Here is a 17,845-nt window from a genome sequence, read left to right as displayed (position 1 = left end):
GTGTTGTTTCTAATTCATCCTGACAGGCTTCATCAAAGGAGTCTGTCACCGTCTGTGGTTTAGGATGACAAGCAGGGTTAATGAGTTCAAATGGGATTCAAGGCTAATGCACAATGCGCCCTTTTGTTGTTTATATTGTGCCATTCTAGGTTTTCATTTCAACATGTGAACACCAAAGGAAAAGCTGAGCCTCTCTTCTCCCCAAATACGGCAACATCTAGTACTCTACTATGAACATACTTTAGAAAATCCTCTTAAAGCGGATGACACTGATCCAAAAAACCTACTGACCACCACTGCTTGGGAGGTGGGGGAGTGGGGGGACATCATAATATAAAAAAGACAAGCACCATAGTTCTGTAGTAGTGAATTTATCAAGTTTTAGAAAAAAAAAATCAGCTTATTTATCTTCTTAAGTAGATGCCTAAGAACCATGGCACCATTAAGTCTCTTTTGTGAGGACGTGGAAATAACACGTTTTCCAAAGAAGGGCCTTTTCTTTTCTCCAAAGAAAATCTTGACTTACCATGATAAAACTAAAAGTATTTCTGTAACTGTTTAAATATCCATTCTACGTAATAGATCTAACAGTGTCTGTTTTTTTCAAAGACCTACCTACCCCATAGAACAAGGTTTAATAAGAATTTTTTAAGAACCCAGATGGCACAACAGTCATGATACTTGTCTGTTTCCCATGTTTCTGAGTATTAAATTGTAGTATGTATAAGCTAAGAAATAAATTACACCAAGGTGCAAAAATATTAATATCACAAAGGTATAACATTTTTGCCCCCAAACAAACACCATTAATGATGGTGCACATTCACATTTTGTTCATTCTTAAAACACACACTGTCATGCCCAAATTGATCAATAAAAAAGCAGAGTTACTTAACTTATTGACGCTTGGCTGGTGTGTTTGTGACCATGTGATCATGCAGGTCACAAACAGCACCACCATTTCTCCAAGTCAGTATCTCAGTTCTGGACACCCTCCTTTGTCCTTATGACTTTACATCATTCTCAGTCCAATATCAATCTTATCTCCTTTTCTTTGCAGGCCAGAATAAAATGACCCCCCTTTGACCTTTGTTGATCAAATATCTTGATCCAGTTTTGTACTACTTCCCACACAGACAGAAACCCTACTTCTTACTAATCTATCATATTCTACAGCAACACACTGCAACATCTGCAGAGCATTTCGCTTTAAAAATCATAGTTCAATACAGCAATTCTGCTGTAGAACACACAGTTATACACAGTTATGTCATTTAAATAGCTTTAACGTTACTAACATTTATTGTGAAAATGAAATAATAAAGTGACTCACTTTACCATTTCATGCTGCTAGTGCTGATTGTAGACATTTAATAAATGTCAATAAAAGTCAGCAAACACAGAGTCCTGATGTAGAATTTTGAGAGTCAAAGATAACAACAAACAAACAAACAAATAAAAAACAATAAAGCTTATAGCTGATTTTCCTTGGTCACTTTACATGGAGCCCAATCATGAACCACTGATTTAATTTAGAGTGAAAACAATGTGTGTATATGGTTCCCATTACCTAGAAGAATTATCTGACAGGGCCTCAAATAAAAAATGTTTGATAGCATATCAAACATTTTGATATGTGAAAAAACAATGCACAACAGAGAAGATATCAGTCCAACCTGATGTCAATTTAATGACAGGACCCCTAACCTGATCCAGATTTCACATTAGCGCTGATTCCAGCTTCCCAAATCTGAGGAGTTATAGCTTTTCATATCTATTTTAATGTAATGTCTTTGACTTTTAGACAGGTAGTTGGAGAAAGTTGGAAATCTGAAAACACATACTTGGAGTGTGGGAAAAATTAACAGCCTAAAGAAAATGAAAGAAAAATAATTAATAAATGTATCAAGAAAATGTTTAGTGAGTTGATAGGCAGTGGCTATAATCATCTACTTACAACAAAAATTATACTATGCTAATAAGAGGGAACATACTAAGAAGACTTTCCACCACCTGCTATACCACCACTATATATATACAGTGATAAGGATGATTATTGTGGGAATGCTCATCTAGGGCTTAAAGATAGACTCATCAATAGACGTTGATTTGCTTCTCCATTTAATTTTAAAAGAATGAAAGTGGAGTGCTGTGGGGCGGAACTTCACGTGGCTTTATTTTATATAACTGAATTTCTCGAAGTCTGGTCATGTTTAAGTAATTTTAGTGTAATCTCTAGTTACACCATTTCACTCCCACTCCACTGTTAATAACATGCACATAAATTTGATTAAAAAAATTATCCTTTCCAGCAAGAATATCATGCTGCTATTAAAAGTCTCCCAGTGGTTGCAAATCAGTACGCATGGGAAGTTTTGTCTGGGTCTTTGTCTCCATGGCAACAAAACATCAAGTGTTTTGTAAAGAGACAAGGAGTTAAGTTGAAGAAGTTACATAATTTGTGCAGGAGCGGGTGGCCCAAGAGTTTTGGTTTTTTTTTCACATTCCCACTGAGGGATGAACACATTACATATCAGAACTGAAAAGAGCCGGTCTGTTTGCATGTAATGCAAGTGCATTTTTTAACCACAAGGCCACTTATTAAATGCAAATGAACCAGTTTAACATGAAAACAAAGACATAAAGTTTCAACCCTGGACAGGAGAAACACTTTAACTTTAAAAAAATGCACATTAAACCAGCTTTTGGCTATTGACGCTGTGAGAAAAAAAAACACGTTATGGCGGGAGTAGCAAAGTTGGTTGTTTATATACAGGGAAAGTAATTTCCTGATTGCACTGTTTACGAAAGACAAAGAAAAATTCATAAAATAAACTTTTATAAAATAAAAAATAAAAATTCCCCTTCAGATACCATCACTAAAAGCTGTCAGACAATTTTTAAAACTGTCAACACTGCAGGAGGTTTGTTGTCTTTAACTTAAGCCAAGAATTCTCAGTAGATTTTAGATATGTTCTACACATGCTTATTTCCAATATCACATGCATTTATAAACGCTTAATAGCACTTCTATTCCACAAGGTCACTCAGTTAATTTTCAAAGCCCAATCTATTGGCTGCCAGCTGAGAATAAAACAGACCTATTACGTATCTAAACCTCTGGAGCTGAAATCCGTTAAAGATAGCCTTCTATCAGTCTGGGAAGTTAGAAAATGACTTATTAACTCTGGTGGAAGCTGGAATTTTAAGTGACAATACAAATGATATTTTGTGTCTGGTCTGAAGGAGGATTTAATATAATAATCCCTTCCCAAAGATCATAACTGCATTTTTCATTCTTCAACATTGTCGACGGTGTCAGAGGAAAAGGAGGATGGTTTTCATCAGAAGTGACAGTGCTTGGACTGCTCTTTGAGTAATGAGGACCGAGGCTTTTTTCTGACTGTTCAGTCTGGTTCACAGGCACACACTGGTAGATCAATAGAGGCAGGGAGAGAGAGAGACCAGCATCTATCGATCAGTGGTGCATTGGCTGTGATCCCGCACAGAATCATCGAGCATTCACACTGTCCATTGCCACAGCTATCATAAGTCACAGTGAAGGTCGCGGTCATAAATAATGCAACGATGCTTTTCTTACCACAATTGTGAGCAGCCACACAAGGGGTTAAATGCGGACTGGAACTGCCTGTTCCCTATCAGTCCATATCAAAAAAGCACTGCAACTTGAAAAATTCAATCTAATCAACTTGAGGCAGTTAATATGTCATAATCATAAGCTACCAAATACTAAAATGGCAAATCTGTTTACTGATAAGCAAAAATATTGTGTCCACCGTGTCTATGTTTCTGCTTATGCTGCCTTCATAGCTACCAACATCTTTATCTAAACCACTCCTTTGACCTTGCATAGTATGAAATGGACAAAGTCCATACAACAGTACATGAATGCTGGTGAAAAGTTAACATTGTTGCTAGAAATATCTACCATCTGTTGTTCCTGAGGTGGCCCATTAGCTCTCCTACAGGGGACTCTTTGCCTCATGTGCTGGGCTACTGAAGGAAAAAATACAAAACAAAAAAACCCTCACTGGCTCTCTGTCATTCAGTGTTTGTCCTCTGCCTCCGTGTGTTTTAAAGTGATTGTAAACAAGGATGAAGTATGTGATGACATCTCTTGGACAGAGCATGTCGGGTGTCTGAGATTAAGAGGTGGTGATGCTTTCCTCAGTCGTCCTCCCACTCTCTTTATATCATCTTTGAAGATTAGGTCAAGCTGGTACATTTGGTGGCTACGAGGCAGCTTACCAGATTTCTGGCTGAGTTTGTGCAACTTTTCTTTAAAGGCATCTTGCTGTGAAAGCTTGATGAGAATAAGTGTGCTCCTCTTTTCCTGCTTATTTAAAGGTTCTGTCATCCTATTACACTTCACGAGTTGTTGAATCTGATCAATGACATTCACAGTTCGTATCGAGAACCATTCACCATCCATTCTGAAAACCTTGGGTGTGAAAAACCATTTACTTTGGAGGCTCAATTCAGTACTTGGATTGCCATATTTACAACTGTTCCTACCAACAGCTCTTTAGCTGTTTTGCTTTTTAACTGTTTCTCTCTTGCATAGGATCTCAGGTTGATTGAGCCAGTTTTAGTTAATCAGCTCTGCTGCCTTGAGGCCAATTATGACTTGATTAGCTTTGACCACGATCTGGTGCCAAGCTCAGGGGTCAAAGGTTTCTCTAATTCTCTACAGTTTGGGATGAAGAGATGAAACCTTTTAGCTAAGTTAATGATGTAGCCTGGTACTATTTGTGAATCTTTCCAAAAATGCTTTCTGTGAGCTCTGAGGCTTACAGTTTCTTTAGTTTATTGCTCACAATAACAGAGCTTGGTGCAGGCACAGTGAACTCACTTACCTATGAATACACAATAAGGTTTTCTAAGTCATTCACATAACTCTCTTGCACTGGGTCCAGAGTGATGGACAATGGTTCATCCCAAACAACACCTTCTGACATATTGTTTGTAGTACTGTCTCTTCATGTCTGAGGCATCCATCTAGAAAAAAAGACTAGACTCTAATTAAGTTGGATAATAAAACACATTTTTTTTAATTAAAGCAATATTAATCATGTCAGCCTGTAGATGATTATGCCTCACATCAGTGAACATTTTTAATGATACTCTTTGTTTTTTTGCTCCATTTTGTTCTCTGTATTTTACCACCTTGTCACTGCATTTTTATCTTTACTAGCATGGAAGTTATCACAAATCCAATCTTATCTGTTTGTCAAAAGTTAGAAACCCATTGTGGACTGTTGTGTGCTGATCTCAATTCTGTGAGTGTTACTGAGAAAGCTGCAAATACAAAAATTTTGGAATCTGAAATTCAAGTGACCATCATCAATTCCTATATTTATATTAAACATGCTTTTCCTTCCTGAAACTTCGCATAGATAAAGTGAACTAGGATCCTTTATTGTACACAGAACTGCATTTCTCACTTTCCTTTTAACTCATCTGTATTATAGAGTCCGCGCTTTGCTTCGATGACCTTGAGGTTTCTTTGGTTTTCAAGCTTTTTCAGTTGCTGATGTGCGTCAGTGGCTGCCTTTCAATTTCAACTCTGTCTGGAGGTAACTGTGCAGCTGTCTGAGGACTTGAGGACACTGAGGGATGGTCTGAGCCATGGCTGAGTGCGGTGGCTCTGGGACTGTGGGTCTTTATATGGATCTAGCATATTCAGTGAAACGCCATGTGTCATTCACTTTAGCATCAAATTCCTTTGAGTTCATAGTCAGGATTCTCACAGTCACTTTAGTAAAGCCATGTTTTTATGTCCCGGTAGTCATTACCATTAACATGTTATGGCTTTGTCCACCGATTTATTGTGATATTTTTTGTCTTTTCCAAACTTTGATCAAAGTTCCGTGTCCTATGATTTGCAGTAATACTTGCTATTTTCATGTGAAGATAACAAAGACACTTAAAGAAATATTAATCTCACAAATCACATCAAAAATTATAGAAAATAAGCATCTTAAAAAAACAAAATCAATTTTTAAAAAAGGTCATACATGGAAAATTGATGTACACTTCTTGTATTGTCATGGCAACACATATAAGTAAGTCTTGTGAGGTTCAGCTACATCCATCCAGTTTCTGGCTGTCTAGCTTAGGTTTGAAAGGGGGTGGAGCCTATCTCAAAAACTCTGGCCTAAAGATGCCAGTCCATGACATGGCTGACAGATGGATAATCAGACTTTTACAGCCCACCCACAGCTTATTTAGCATCCCCAGTTAACCTAGCGTATGTTGCAGGTTTGAACCTAGAACCTTCTTTCTGTGATGTGATAGTGCTAGCCATGGCACTACATCCTGCCATCTGCAGTATTTGTAGAATATGGTAATGCAGAATAAGAGCTTAATAATTCTTAATATTTGCAACACTGGAACACATGCTAATAGCCAACTAATCCATGTTGAACATACTGTAGTTTCAAGTAGATAAGATTGTAATAGTGGAAACAATAGTGGCAATACATGTCATCTGTACTTTGAGAACCTTGATGCTAAGAATTTTGCATTATACATGCTGTATGCTTCTGTAAGTCTGCCTCACTGGCAAGGAATTGTAAGCAGCTACCATTTCAGCAATGCATAAAACAAGTGTGACACATACAGAGGACAACAAGTGAACTCGGCTTCACATTAATTCATGTGCCTTAATGTCATGGTGTTGCACTTTGAAAACAAACACTCAACGCATAAACATTACCAGTGCATACATATATAGGACTTAATTTTGCTTTGATGTGGATTACACACACGCATGCAAACAAACACAGGCAGAGACCAGCAGCCTTTCCCAAATAAAATTAAATGTTTGTATAGAAACGCAAATCCCATAACTGAACTGATGAATGACAAATACTGGTGATTAGCATCATCTGACCTTTAACACAGACAGCACCAAATATGAATTTCTATCAGGCTCCAAACGACTACTGAAGATCTCACAGTTGCAAGCAGCAGCCATGCTGTCCACAGGGATATGACTTAATGTCATCTAAATATAAAAGATTACAGCGGCAGTCATGGATGTGAAACAATACATGTGCTGTTGCTATTCCAAACTTCATCCCTGCAGTGACGTGTAAACGTCTTGGGTAAGAAAGAAGTCACATTCTGGGGAAAAATATCCAGCCCGCTTGATTAGAGGTCCCTACTGAGAAACTCTGCCCGTGTATGACGCCCTCCACAGTAATGGATTGATAGGGCTACATAGAATGACCCCCCTGAGCACTGGCCTATTGCTTTATGCCTACCTCACACAAGTTAGTTCTCAATAACAAAGAGACCACAGGCATGGCTTGGATGCTAATAAAGTCACTTTGATTGATTGTTGACTGAGTTTGGTCAAATATTTTGCTAACAGGTTTATTAAGGTGGAGCTATGACTAACAGGATTAACAGTGGTGGGTCTGGGATTGACTGCCATACACATGTGTTGTGTTTAATAGCTGTTTTATACATGAAGTATCATCATAACTATTAAACACACGCTGTGTTATGCTTTCTATGTATGCTTTGTTTGGGTTAAGACTATGATTATGTCTGACTTTAAAGATTCAATCCACTATAATGCAAAGCAGGCAATTCTAATATTTGAGAAGATGAAATTACTGATTATTGCAGCATTAAATGGAGCAATACAGGAGCACAAAAACTCTGCACCTACAATTCCAACAGGTAGGATTCAGGATTTGATCAACAAGTCATCACTATCACGGTGGCATAAATTGAAACTTTTAATTCTTTTTTATTTGTATTTGTTACTTTCTTAATATCAGGCTGTATTATATCTGCACATTATCAAGCTTGCATCTCCCTGAAAGAAGCCGGCGTGAGAGACATCTTTGAAGTGAGAACCACAGTTTGTATGGAGCAGATGGGCTGACTAATGTAACTCCTGACTGGTGCTGTGTGTGTCTCACTGCCAAATCACACTGAGAGATGGCAGAACGGCTCATTTGGGAATGTAGCAGGCTGCAGCAGGAATCACCAGGAAAGAGAGGAGCAAGAGCTCAATTAAAATGGTTATCACAATAAACAACACCCAGCATATGCTTATTTAATCGCTGTCTTTTTGGCTGCAGACTCACTTCTCTTGTTTATGTGACAATTTGATGTTGTTTCTGAATGCCAGAAGATGTGGAAATCTCCATGTACCTCTGCACAGGAACACTGATGCAAAACATCCTTAAGAGGAAGCAATTCATTGAAAGTGTGGGTGGCTTTACACATGAACTGAAATGTAGATAGTCTAACCAGTATATTAGCTTCAGGCTTGAAGTAACCCAGTGACACTCTGACATTTCCAGGAAAGGTCAAGTAAGAAGAATTCACACTAGGTTTCTACTATCCAGACTTTCAATATAATGAAATCTGCCTTCATAATTAAATTTCAGCTTTTTAAACGTTTTCATTTTCACACTAGAGATGTATACACAGATTTAAGTACTACTAAAATAATTACTGCTACTGTTGCGACATAGTTAAATTCATCCACTATTCAGTCTGTGATGTAGAGAGTAATTAAACAGTCAACACTGGCTTACAAAATGTTTCCCCTAGTTTTACAAGTAAAAAGATAAAAAGGTAATCACCAATGTCACTGCTTAAGGACAATTTAGAAAATACACGTAAAATTATATATTCTAAAATTAATGTGCTGTAAAACAATGTTATTTGTGAGTAGGATAAATAGTTATATGAAGAGATAAAGATATGCACTGATGTCTACAGTCTATAGCCATGTTTCAGGCCACTTTTTTTTGCCAGACTAGTTGCCAGAGTTAACATTAGCATGCTTAAACTCAACAAACCACCACTGTGATAGGCTACATTGCGTGACCATAAATTGTCTGCATACAAATTTGAGCAAATTTCAGTATACATCATTAAATATCAAACAATACCATTACCAATTTACAAAATACCCATAATAGCATAATATCACAGGGAAAACAAAGCACTCACGGGTTTTTAATCAGTCCTGTAAAAATCTAAGCACAAATTTATTGCTTTGAGGTGATCATGTAGTGCCAGTCAAATACACTTGATTAACTGATCATTACCAAGCATAAACAGCTCTGTAAAACAACAACAAAAACAAACAAACAAACCAAAAAAAAATGAAATAAAATTTTTAAAAAAATCCTAAAGGCTATATGTCAGACTCAAATCACCTCTGTTAGCATGTTAATGTTAAAGTTCATGACATCCAATTAATCTTTTCCCTGAAAGAAAAAATAGCATGGATTGGAAAGTTGCATTTGAACCAACCACTGCTTCTTACGGAGCCCCGCAAGGGACATTGGAGAAAAAAAAAGGTAAAATTTTGCGAGATCTCCCGTTACTTTTTGATAGTTCTGTTTCTGTCCGTACAGAAGGGTCCACGGAGTAGACATGGAGGAGGATTTAGAATGTTTCCTGTGGTCAAGAGAGGTCCCACAAGAGGACATCATGCACATGCAACAAGACAAAGCTACGTAGGCCCGCAAGAGACACTGTAGAAAAAAAAATGAAGATGAACTTTTGCGAGATCTTGCAAAAGTTCATCTTAATTTTTTTTTTCTCCAACTGTCAAGCACGGTCTTGGAGGGATGATGATTTGGGCTTGTTTGGTAGCCTTTTGAGTCAAATGTGCCGACAAACCTAAATGAAAGATTGGCTGAAATTCCTACACAATGATGTGAGAGGCTGACAAAGTCTCACTTCATAGTGAGAGACAAGTAAAAAGATTACTTTAAGTAATCACTGCCATAGGTGGTTTTGCAAGCTACTCAATTATGGGGGTTTACTTAATTTCTCTGCATAGAGTCATGTGAAAACTTTCTGTGTCGCAGGAATGTATATCAGCGACAACTTTATATTCTGATAGTATTTTTGTGGCCAGTTTTAACACAGATTACACACTTTTCTGGATAGTTTTTGTAAAAATGTAAGACAATTAGATTGGTGCTACATCTAGGGCTGTCATCAGGAGAATTAGACTCCAGCCTCAATATGTTAGACATTTTGGACCAAACTGTTGTTTTTTCTTGTCATTTGTGATTTTTCTATTTATTTACAGGAGAAGGAAATAGGAAATGGGCCAAAAATAGAAAATACATGTGCTGAATCTGGCCAAGTCAAGCTAATATCATTGTGCAGACAGGTGGTGGCATAGCTTTGATGGTATTTAGGTTTTCCTTGTAGTAACCATGGTAACCACTGTTAAAAAAAAAGGGGGGGGGGGGGGGGGGATCCCAGTGCTTCAATGATGCAATGGGATTTTGCCTGCCCAGTATTCCAGGCTGTGAAATTAACACACTGAGATTAAATTTCACAGCCTGCTGCCCACTACACACTGTTCTCCAAGCAGCTGAATCCCCACATGTACACGCACACACACACACACACGCACACACACATACACACACACACACACACACAGTGCTTTTGTTTACACATAGGTAGGAAGATATGTAAAGCAGGATTAGTGATATCCTACATATTTGACTGTGTGATTTACTGCATGAGATGCTTCCATAAATGCAAACAAAGATCACCCACATAGTGTCATGTATGAAAACAGAAACACACATACTTACTGTCACCATGCTGAAGTATCACCGAAATAACAACCCACGACTGCAGTTAATGATGTGGCTGTCTGCTATAGATGTTTTCCAATCAAATTCTCCTCTGGAGCCCTAGGTGGAGAAGATTCTTATTATGTACCTGCCACTTGTGATTCACTGTCTCGGCATTGGTACATTGACAGGAACATCATTTATACTCCAATTATTCCACGCTGACACGTGCCGCCGATTGAGAAAGGGCTGTATAGATTAGAGTTGTCTGAAGAAAAAAAAATTCATCACTTAGTGTAATTCTGTTTTACTAGATACTGGCTTCAGTAAAAAGAAGTCAAAGAACACATGTAGGCAAATAATGACAGGTTTTAAAAACAACATCAGATTAGCCAAACTAATTTAGAAGAGAAAACCAAACCAACTGTAAAATTATTACCCCAAGCTTTTAAGTGTCATCTTTCACAGTTTTATACTTCTGTACTGGTTTTGCAGCGGCATTCAAAGTGCTCTAAAAGCAGACAGAAGTCCCTAGAATGGGATTTAAAAAAAATGGGGAACAAACAAAAGATAAAACAAAAGGAAAACACAAATGAAAAGCAGAAACACTGACACAGAAGCACACCTGTAGTGCTGTTATAATGTAGTAATAAACTGGAAGTGGTCCCAAAAGTAAAAATATGCAATACAGACACCAACACATTACAAAGTTTTTCATTTAGCGAGTACAGTTTGGCTGTCATTGTAACTAATTGGGCCCAAAGGCTTAATAAAAATGAGGGAAGAGGGAAAATGCTTTCAGGCATGTGGGGTATGATGATATGCACAAGTCAGGCTAGGGACAAGCATTGCAATTTAGTTTAGGCTATAAATGCTGTGACACCGAGACTAGCTTCATTTTTGTTCACCTCCAAAGGCTTCGAAGAGTTCTTGCAGTGCACTACTGAATAGTAATCCTCATGCTCCTAAACCTCATCTTTGTGTTTTGAATCCTTGGAATAGCCCCTTAATATATCTGGTCCTATTGTGCCATTGTACACAATATGAGTAAAGATTACTGGCAATTTATGAGATTGTTGCACTTACAGGATTACAGGATTTTTGCATTATTGTGGTGAACTACTACACTGTCCTTAATCTGTACATTCCATCAATACATATTTCCAATAACATTTCCAGAAAATCCATTATGTTATGACCTAGATTAACCTGTAGCACAATATCAGATATTACTATAAAGAATTAATAATATAAATACCGTACATCAGATTGTATACCCTATAGATTAATACTGGATATATAGTAATGTGGGCAAAGATTTACAAAAAGATCAGAGATAATGATCCAAGTTGCAAAAGTTGCACATCTACATTTATTTTCACCTCGAAATTAGGTGGCAAAAGGAAATTAATATTTAAGAATGTGAAATGAAATATATGCTGAAATACATTCCCTGGAGAACTGTCCAAAACATCTGAATGTACTTAAATAATAATTCAAATTACATTTAAGTCCAATAATCTTTATCTAGACTGACTGCTTCCCTATGTCAGTAACCACTGACTACTTCAGCAGCTTCACATAGGTCCAAGGATGTGAGACTGAAGCCACACATCGGTGATGATAGCGACAGCATCCCCGCATGACTGGGGTGGAGGACCATTTACCCTCAGTTTGCATTGAAATATTTGCTGATAGTGCTGTAAGAGGATGGCTGAGGCAATGATCCAGGTCAGTGGAGATGATGACTCTGCCTGGGCACAGCTGTGGGAAAAGACCCAGTGAACGACCCATCCAGTGTTATTTAAAAAGAAATACACAATATATTATTTAAAAAACAGAGTGTAATGAAGTACAAATTCAATTAGCATATTTATAAGTATGTATTTCTACCAGTGATGTAAAGGTGCAAAATGTAAAAAGTTTACAACACAGTTCAGAGGACAGATCAGTGTTTGATCTTATTTTGCACACTGAGCAGAAAGGTGTGAACCATCCCTCTGAACCACACTGTAATCTTCAGGGGTTATTACTGTTAACAAACCATAACAATCAAATCCAATCATCCCACATTCAGAGTAGGCTCCCCTTCATTTCTTTTTAATGGTAATGGATGAGCAATTCATCCTTTCTAAAAATCCAAACAAAAGCAAACAAAGCAGAAAGCTTTATGAGGACAGACTTCAAAGCGTGAGTTCTCATTAGACATGTTATGCCTTTGAAGAGCCAGCAATCCTCAGTGCAAAATCACAGATGGATATCTCTAAAAGCTCTGTTTTTGCCTCCCACTGGGGTTCCTGTAATTATAAACACATGAGCTGAAAGTGTTGTTTTTGCCTTTAAAAATGTAGCATATTTAGAACAAAGTGTTGTTCTGTGTGTCGGTATACTATCACTGACCTGTAGAATCATTTCCTGCACTTTGCTACTGAAAACCAGTGTAGTGCCAAAGTGTAGCTGTAAATCATGTTGAACTCTATTTATTTGCTCTATTAAGGGGTTCTGTACTTGTACTAAATCATGTTGCAATGATTTAATGCGAGAAAAATAGGGCAGTTTGGTGAAACTACTTATAAGAATGGTTTCCAGTTGCCATCAGCATCATAATTCATGAAAAATATTACACTGTGACTCAATATCAAATTCAACCCTGTAATATCCAGTTTTTAGTTTTATTGTCACTTAGACGCCTTTCTTGGATTCTCTCTAAGTTCTGTTTTTGTCTCCACCAACTCCTGATGTATTTGAAGCATGAGTGCATTCTGTGATCTCTAGTTTGGTGTCTTACTGCCTGTATGTGTATAGTTATCAACATTAACTGAAATCAGATTAAAACACACAGAGTTTTATATTTTAATATCTTTATTTTAGATTCTATAGTATACTTTAGTTATTATTCTGTGTTCCATTTAATGTCTTATGTCCTATGTTTCAACATAGTGTCTCAATTCCATTGTATTTAAGGTGACAATAAATTCAGTTCAATTCAACTGAATTCAGTTCAATTCAGTGTATTTATTGTAGTTACTTCGTGGCTCTTCCACAGCTATATACTCCATATGTTCACTATGTAGATACTGACTTTTACTGGCTGCTGTGATCATGGCTGAACGTAGATGTGGAATTCAAAAAAGCTCAGTTAAGCTGAGTGAAGCTCCAGATTTGGAGTTATTGTCCATATCTGTAGGTCCATCATTGCAAGCGATCCCTTTCACGTTATTGTTACAATATTTTTTCACTATGAAATTTTGACTTCAGCTAAATTAAGGTTGGACAAACTATCCATCACCCTCCCAGTTGTACTGCATCAACTGATTAATTGTTCATTATATACTAGCGCCCAGGCACACCAAAATACAGCATTGAAAGGAAAAAAAAAACATCTGTAAATAAAGAATTGTTTCACATTTCAGAGAAAATATTTTCCACACTTCCTCTTTTCTTAACTTATATGGAGACTTATTACACTTTTAAAAACACACATTTCTTAGAGAAACAGGTTGCATTTAATCTGAACTGGTCATCTAACTCAGTATCCACACTGATCACATTCTATAAGGTCTCAAATTATTACAGAATTAGCTGTTCCAGATTAGAGAGACATTCCTAAGTCAATGTGTGCTGTTTTGGTACAGACCAGCCAATCTAATTCTTTACATAATGTTGTCTGTATAATTCTGTGAGTTTAATCACTCCTCTATTAAAGCATATTGCTTATACTTAATTTGTGCAATGCCCCAGGCAGCATGAAATCAAATTAAGATATTATAGATGCTTTTTGAATTATTTTGTACACATCTGCACAAAGTTAAGCCTGTAGTGTTTTTTACTTTTAGAAATGGAATCTTTATTACAATTTTAAATATTGGATTTAACAATCAATTTTAAAAAAAAAATACAGTACTTATTTTCTAAATTCATCATAAAAACAGATTTTTTGAATGAAAATCTTTATGGGACTCTTTACAGGACTCCCATGATTCATGATTCCATAGCTTGTAGAACCACCTTTAGCAGCAATAACTGAGATTAACTAAGGTGAACTCTCAACCCTGTTTTGTGTAACTGAGTTTTGCTAGCATTTTGTTAGCATCCTACCGCAGTATTTCCATGGGTTGCAATCTGGATGTGCAACTCCAACACCTCGACTCTTCTTTTTCAGCCATTCTGTTGCAGATTTATTGGTGTGCTTGGGATATTTTTCCTGTTGCATGGCCCAGTTTGGGCTAAACTTTAGCTGCCACACAGATGATCTCCAATTTGATTCTCAAATACTTTGATATGCAGAGGATTGTTTTGTGATTGCAAAACAATCCCAAATCACATCCCTGCATCATTGTGCTTGACAGCTGGTATGAAGTGATGGTGCTGATATGCGCTGTTTACCTTTCACCAAATATGGCACTGTGCATTTATGGCCAAACATGTCCACCTGTCCAAAGAAGAAATCTTGTGCTGTGCTGCTATCTTCTTTTTAGAGAGTACAGGCTTTTCCCCGGCAACTCTTCCTACTAAGGCATATGTCTTCAGTCTTTTTTCTAACTGTAACTTCATGAGCTTTAACATGCTAATTAGGATCTTTAGAGTCTGATATGCATCTCTGGGTTTGGGGTTTTTTGGGGGGGTTTTTTGCAAGTTCTTGGGATAAATTTACTGGAATGTCAATTCCTGGGAAGGTAGTGTTGTGTTAGCACACTCACATGCTACAGAACCTCTGCTTGTGTAGAGGTGGTCACACTTGCTGATGCCCAATTACTTGTAAATGCCTCTGAGTGCTACTTGTCCTAATTCCTATGGAAGCAGTAAGGGTGTACTTGATTTTTTGCAGTACTTCACAAAATCATGTGAAAATTTTCTATTTTACACTGTTGTAAGTATTTTCAGGATAATTCCAAGTTGCTGTGGTGTTAAAGATGAGGCGTAGTTTGGTTTTTGGTAAACAAACAGCTAAGATGTAATATTATGATTCCCATAGCCTCCACTTTGTTACAATGAAACATACAGTATTTGTCCAGATATGATCAAACATGAGAAGTGTCGGGCTCATTTACTGGAGCGAGCAGAGCTTGCAGAGTCTTCACACAGATACAGTAATTCATGCACACAATGAAGACAGCAAAAAGTGACATATTTATTCAAAAACATCCGCTCCGACTTTATATGTGTCACATTTGATACCGCTCACATTTGTTCTCTCAGCACATCTCACTAAACAAACAAGTAAGAGATATTGGACACAGTGGCTGCTCATGCCACACCAAAGGGAGGTCTCACTCCTTCCTGCCTGTGCAATTGCCTTAGCTCAATGATTTATGAAAAGGAGAACAATCTGCACACAGATGGGACGTAGATATAAATATTCTGACCAGTCAGAAGAAGGCCAGAGTACACTTGTATTAGCTCAGGTGATCTATAACTCAAAGGGAATTTGAACTATGCTCGATTCAAGTACAAAGAAAAGTCCACCAGTAAACGGTGCAAAACAAAACAGGTAAAATGCAAAAAACAAAAAAAGTTCTGAACCTTCAAGTTAATCAGTCGTACTTGAGATGTAATTTTTAATATATCCTCAAACAAAACTGAGAAATAATTATTAAGATTTTATTAAGATTTTTCTTATATTTTCTTCAGGCTATTTGATTGTATGTGGTGGAAGTTGGGACAGTTTGTTTGTTGTGGCAGTTGTTTACTACCAACACCTGATCCAGCCGGCAGATTGCTGGGCCAAAACGCCAGCAGATTATTTTCCCCCTGATGTTTCCCAGGTGAATTAGAGCCAACTTTATGTGATGAAAAACCCTCCGAAAGCAAGATGCTCATTACACTATTTTATTGATTTTAACAGTAAAGTCAAGTCAGCTAAAACTGTAAATCAGCTAGCAAGACTTTACTGGACAATACTTTCAGAAATCGATGGATCTATTGAATGGCTGATACAATCAGCTGAATCTGTTTGCATTTAGCATCAGTGAACTCAATCTGACACTAAGCTGTGACAGTGGTCAAAAGTATGCCTGATACAGTCTCAAGGGAGGCAAAAGGAAATGCATTGGATTCTCATTAGAACAACATTTTTTATACAATTTATATACATAAATATGCATTTGCCTTTTAAAAATTCATCATTTGTCATTTGGATTCAGACTGAATTTTAATTGTGCATCACTGTCTTTTGATTAGTGGAGAGAGACTGACAGTGTACTATGCCATCCATTGATTTTTACTTCCACCACACTGTGTCCTACATACTACATCCCACATTACATTGCACTCCTCTGAGACTGGGTGCAGCACGAAAAGCATGCAGCTGTCTATATATAGTCATCATTATTATGCAGCAATACCTAAGTATGAATAAAGCCTTTGTTCAAAGGTAAGTAACCTATAAAGCTGTCAATTTCTGAACACTCAACTGCATCATCTGACGCGCTCCTCTGCATGTCTAAATCTGGTCAGATCATAATGAATTCTAGCCTAGGACTGCCACAAAGATGAAGTCACTCATGTCTTCAGGGCTTCATTCTGCATGCCATACTGCTGCTGCTGATTCTGCTGTTGCTGCTGCTGACATTTTCTTTTCTACCAAAATTCCTTGTAATATGATCTTGGCAAAACTCCTTTACAAACAAAACTTAATTAACAAATTTTAAGTTCTCCAGTAGCGATCTGTGGATCTGTTGTTGTTGTTATTGTTCTCACAATGAAGAAGAAAAAATCCCTGGGAGAATTTATTTGCTCTTTCTTCTAATGAGCAGCTGGACAGACGTACCTGCCCTGTCACTGCTCCTCTGAGGATATAGGTATCAAAACAGGAAGTGTTACGCTATATATTTACTCTCATGTATATTAACAGGCTTAGAAACAGATGACATAATCAAAAGGAATGTTATTGGTATGAACATCTAAGTGTCAAAAAGTTTTATTGGCATCTTATATAAATGACTAAAAACTATTTCAAAAGCACTTAAAGAAATCGCTGTGATGCAGTAGAGTGTGACATACTCCACTCCAATAAAAGAAAACCTGTAACATCATAATTCAAATTAAAGTCTAAATAAAATTAGAATAACTGCAGAAAACCATATTTAATTTATACCTATACATACTAAACAATGACACCACGAATCCACAGGAGGGCAGCAGATAGGTTTTGCTAATTCAACAGTCCCTCACACTCCTGGAAGACTGGTGATGTATTCTAGCCATCTTGTTTCAATCCTGTGGCCACTCAGAAGCAGCGCTGC

The sequence above is a fragment of the Oreochromis niloticus genome, linkage group LG5, assembly GCF_001858045.2.
Source record: "Oreochromis niloticus isolate F11D_XX linkage group LG5, O_niloticus_UMD_NMBU, whole genome shotgun sequence".
Lineage (NCBI taxonomy): Eukaryota > Metazoa > Chordata > Actinopteri > Cichliformes > Cichlidae > Oreochromis > Oreochromis niloticus.
Note: the sequence above shows the minus strand (reverse complement) of the source record.